The sequence below is a fragment of the Antennarius striatus genome, chromosome 18 (assembly GCF_040054535.1).
Source record: "Antennarius striatus isolate MH-2024 chromosome 18, ASM4005453v1, whole genome shotgun sequence".
In the NCBI taxonomy this organism is placed as follows: domain Eukaryota; kingdom Metazoa; phylum Chordata; class Actinopteri; order Lophiiformes; family Antennariidae; genus Antennarius; species Antennarius striatus.
The window spans coordinates 5,191,910-5,197,710 of record NC_090793.1 but is presented as its reverse complement, the minus strand read 5'-3'; positions in this window follow the sequence as shown (position 1 = coordinate 5,197,710).

Here is a 5,801-nt window from a genome sequence, read left to right as displayed (position 1 = left end):
GGTGGTAGTATTGTCTTTCTTCTGAAAAAATGCAACAACAGTAAGTAATTGCTGAATCAACCATTTTTCTTATATTTTAAAATTTTCATAGTTACCAACTTCATGGTTTCTTACATTTTAATGAGTCACTCTGTGATTGTGATCTACAACCAACGCCCAGTTGTTATGTGACTGAACTTAACCAACCAACCAAAGAATATGTTGGTGGTGACAAAAGTAACAGAAAATTATTACAAAGTCTTCACTGCATATTGACACTGCAACAACAAGCTTGTTGCGTGGTAAAAGCAAAAAACTTATTCAGTGTTCAATTGATAATTGTCATATGCACCTATTGTCATATGCACCTTCCAAAACAGTTCCCAAGAAGAATATTCATACTCACAAATTAATTTATTCATATACCTATATTACATAAGAACTGAAATGAAGATCTTAGATCTGTCCATTTCCATGGTTTCCTTGATAATATCCAAAATTGCTTTGGTGCTTACATCAAAAGCTGTGGTATTGTACTGCTTAGGACAGCTTTTCAGTCTTCCTACTCATATTTTCAGTCTCTTTTAGTCACACACAGGATTTACTGATTGGTTAAAAAATAAAATAAATTGATAAGAAATTGAAGAAAACTAAAGTCATCAAATTTTTACATTACTGTCAGTTCTTTTCCCATTACTTAACTTTCTGGTGGAATACAGAGAGTGATATCTAGCCTCCATTGAAGTACAAACACATTCTAGTGTTTGCAAGAACAAACAAAAATAAAATAAAATAAATGTAGCACTACACACAATACCTGCTGGGATGTGACAGCAGGACTGATTCGTTATGTGACAAAATATTTGCTTTAAAGTTCTGAGAGTCATTGTGCCCTTTTGGGGGTCTGACATGATTTTACAATGGCTTTACTGTAATAACTGTACTACTGTAATAACAAAAGGGTTGTTATTATAGTTACGGACATATCACTGATCTTAGAAAAGATCGATTGCAGGAGGTGACAGCCTTTTCTGGATTGCAGGATGTGTAGGAAGCAAGGAAGTTCTGGAAACCAGGGGGTAAACACCTGTGTGCTGTAAAATGTAAATCTGTTGTCCAGATGGGCTTGAAACAGGTATGAATGACAAAATACTGTAGTAATTGTCAGAGCATCACTGTCGAAGTGCTCTGCTCTCCATACCGGTATGTATTAAAGAGAAATGACTGATCACACAGTATCCGTAACTTATAATTCTACAGAGAATTAGCAACTCTCATTTAGCAGGGAAGGTTGCAAATTTTAGGATGAATTAGGTCATGGGTGTATGTGATGGATTGGGACGTGAACCAGTACCGATCATAAAGATAACTGTCTGGTTACAACTGGATATCTGAACGCTTTAAAATAATATTAAACTCTTAGACTCCTGAACTATATAATGTAGCCGCAAGAGGACACAAGCCAGTGTCTTATTGTGCCGGTCCCAAGCCCGGATAAATACAGAGGGTTGCGTCAGGAAGGGCATTCGGCGTAAAACTTTTGCCAAATCAAAGATGCGAATCAAACCTATGACTTCCATACCGGATCGGTCAAGGCCCGGGTTAACAACGACCGCCATCGGCGCTGTTGACCTAAAGGGCGCCGGTGGAAATTGGATTACTGTTGGTCGAAGAAGGAGAGGAGGAAAGTGCGTTGGCTCGAAGAAAGAGAAGAGGAACACCAAGAGTATAGGACTAAGAGTAGGGACGTTGAATGTTGGAACTATGACAGGAAAAGGTAGAGAGTTGGTTGACATGATGCAGAGAAGGAAGGTAGACATACTGTGTGTACAGGAAACCAGGTGGAAAGGTACCAAGGCTAGAAGTTTAGGAGCAGGGCTCAAGTTGTTCTATCATGGTATAGATGGGAAGAGAAATGGAGTAGGAGTTATCTTGAAAGAGGAGTTTGTTAGGAATGTCCTGGAGGTAAAAAGAGTGTCGGATAGAGTGATGAGTCTGAAGCTAGAAATAGAAGGTGTGATGTTCAATGTTGTCAGCGGGTATGCTCCACAGGTAGGATGTGAGCTGGAGGAGAAGGAGAAATTCTGGTCGGACTTTGATGAAGTGATGCAGAGCATGCCTAGAAGTGAGAGTTGTCATGGATCAGACTTCAATGGACATGTTGGTGCAGGTAACAGAGGTGATGAGGATGTGATGGGCAGGTTTGGTATCCAGGAGAGGAACGCAGAAGGACAGATGGTAGTTGACTTTGCAAAAAGGATGGAAATGGCTGTAGTGAACACTTTCTTCCAGAAGAGACAGGAACATAGAGTGACCTATAAGAGTGGCGGTAGGAGCACACAGGTAGACTACATCTTGTGTAGACGGTGTAACCTGAAAGAGATCAGTGACTGCAAAGTAGTGGTAGGTGAGAGTGTAGCCAAACAGCATAGGATGGTGGTGTGTAGGATGACTCTGGTGGTGAGGAAGATCAAGAGGGCAAAGGCAGAGCAGAAGACGAAATGGTGGAAGCTGAAAAAGGAAGAGTGTTGCATGACTTTTAGGAAGGGGTTAAGACAGGCTCTGGGTGATCAGGAGGTGCTTCCAGATGACTGGACAACTACAGCTAATGTGATAAGGGAGACAGGTAGGAGAGTACTCGGTGTGTCATCTGGAAGGAAAGTAGATAAGGAGACTTGGTGGTGGAATGAGGAGGTACAGGAGTGTATACAGAGAAAGAGGTTAGCCAAGAGAAAGTGGGACACTGAGAGGACTGAGGAGAGTAGACAGGAGTACAGGGAGATGCAGCGTAAGGTGAAGGTAGAGGTAGCAAAGACCAAACAAGAAGCTTATGATGACTTGTATGCTAGGTTGGACAGTAAGGAGGGAGAGACTGATCTATACCGGTTGGCAAGACAGAGAGATAGAGATGGGAAGGACGTGCAGCAGGTTAGGGTGATTAAGGATAGGGATGGAAGTCTATTGACAGGTGCCAGTAGTGTGATGGGAAGATGGAAAGAGTACTTTGAAGAGTTGATGAACGTGGAAAATGAGAGAGAACAAAGACTAGAAGAGGTGACTGTTGTGGACCAGGATGTAGCAAAGATTAGTCAGGATGAAGTGAGGAGGGCATTGAAGAGGATGAAGAGTGGAAAGGCAGTCGGTCCTGATGATATACCTGTAGAGGTTTGGAAGTGTCTAGGAGAGGTGGCAGTAGAGTTTCTGACTGGGTTGTTCAACAGGATCTTAGATAGTGAGAAGATGCCTGAGGAATGGAGGAGAAGTGTGCTGGTGCCCATTTTTAAGAACAAGGGAGATGTGCAGAGTTGTGGCAACTACAGAGAAATAAAGCTGATGAGCCATACAATGAAGTTATGGGAAAGAGTAGTGGAAGCTAGACTAAGGGCAGAAGTGAACATTTGTGAGCAGCAGTATGGTTTCATGCCAAAAAAGACTACCACAGATGCAGTATTTGCTTTGAGGATGTTGATAGAGAAGTACAGGGAAGGCCAGAGGGAGCTGCATTGTGTTTTTGTAGATCTGGAGAAAGCTTATGACAGGGTGCCCAGAGAGGAACTGTGGTATTGTATGAGGAAGTCTGGAGTGGCAGAGAAGTATGTTAGAGCAGTGCATGACATGTATGAGGACTGTAAGACAGTGGTGAGGCGTGCTGTAGGTGTGACAGGAGTTCAAGGTGGAGGTGGGACTGCATCAGGGATCAGCTCTGAGCCCCTTCTTGTTCGCTATGGTGATGGACAGGCTGACAGACGAGGTTAGACAGGAATCTCCATGGACTATGATGTTTGCAGATGACATTGTGATCTGCAGTGAGAGCAGGGAACAGGTGGAGGAGAAGCTAGAGAGGTGGAGGTTTGTCCTGGAAAGGAGAGGAATGAAGGTTAGCCGCAGTAAGACAGAGTACATGTGTGTCAATGAGAGGGACCCAAGTGGAAGAGTGAGGTTACAGGGAGAAGAGATCAAGAAGGTGGAGGATTTTAAGTACTTAGGCTCAACAGTCCAGAGCAATGGGGAGTGTGGAAAAGAGGTGAAGAAGCGTGTACAGGCAGGATGGAACGGGTGGAGGAAAGTGTCAGGTGTGATGTGTGATAGAAGAGTTTCAGCTAAAATGAAAGGAAAGGTGTACAAAACTGTGGTGAGACCAGCGATGTTGTTTGGTCTAGAGACAGTGTCACTGAAGAAAAGACAGGAGACAGAGCTAGAGGTAGCAGAGATGAAGATGCTGAGGTTCTCTCTGGGAGTGACCAGGAAGGATAGGATCAGGAATGAGTACATCAGAGGGACAGCACATGTTAGAGGTTTTGGAGATAAAGTCAGAGAGGCCAGACTGAGATGGTTTGGACATGTCCAGAGGAGAGACAGTGAATATATTGGTAGAAGGATGCTGAGCTTTGAACTGCCAGGGAGGAGGCCTAGAGGAAGACCAAAGAGGAGGTTTATGGATGTAATGAGGGAAGACATGAAGGTAGTTGGTGTGAGAGGAGAGGATTCAAAGTACAGGGCTAGATGGAGGAAACTGATTCGCTGTGGCGACCCCTGAAGGGAAAAGCCGAAAGGAAAAGAAGAAGACTCCTGACCTATATGGGCCGTTTTTTTTTAAAATATATATTTGTCTCTGTATACCACATTAAAAAGTATTTGCATACCCATGCTAGATATATTTATCTTCAGCCCAACTTCAGCTATATGAAGAGATGGTTATTATTTCCCCATAACCTAATATATTGTCATATGGGGGCAAGATAGACACAGTCAAATTCGAAAATGGAAAAAAATTTTTTAATTGCACATAAAAACCAAAAACATGCTCATCAAATTGATTTTGAACTCTAAAAAGGTTGCCATAGGCTTATAACATAACATTATACAATTTGTGTCACTTATGCCACTGTTTCTAAAATACCTCTAAAATACAGTTTCTAATAAAACTAAACTACGCTTTGTGTTTATGCCTCCGTCCGACAGAACCAGGATATGAAACGGCTATGAAAAGGGGCGGAGTCAGAGGAAACCCTGGATTTCTGGAATAAAACCTGCTCCCAACCAAGTTAGCTCCAGAGTATGTTACTGCGGTAACAAATACAGATGTTCATTCTGGGTTAAGTTACCTCCCTCTGTGAAACCGGAAACCCTGGTTTTCCCTCATTTCATGGTTAACATACCCAAGGTTTTCACTAAACTTGCTTCATGAAATGGGCCTTTGGAGAGGACGTATTTTAGCTTGTTATGTTGACAGGATATCAAACTCAGATTACAAGCATAGTCGTCTCTTCTTTATATCAGCTGACACTTGATGACTGCGTAACGTGTCTAACTTCAGTATTTCATATGTTAGTTCTTGATGGTGTGCTGTATTTCTCTTCTTTTTATTCACAAAATATGAAATAACCTGTTCCATTAGTAAAGCCTTCTGTGTTTCCCATATAAATCGGGTAGACATTCATTGCATTTGATTAGTGTCAAGAAAAAGATTTATCTCATTTGAAATAAAGTTCAATGACTCCTCGACCAGAAGAAGAGGATTAAATCTCCAAGAACAGTATTTTGTATGTGAATTTGGAATACGGATTATCATGGTTAGGGGACCGTATACTGAAATGACTATTGCCACATTTGAGACTCACATGTCCAAATGTGATTTGATTCTACCTCCCAAATGTGGTTTCAATCCGTCCCGCAAAAATAGGATTTCTTGTGTCTCAGACTAAAAAAGAGCCATCCGATTTCAATCTGGATGGAATGAAAATCAGATTGTGGCTGCCAGTCTGAACTGGCTGTGTGGCAGCAGTCAAAGCCTTCACACGTATATTAAGGAGAAGAGAGAA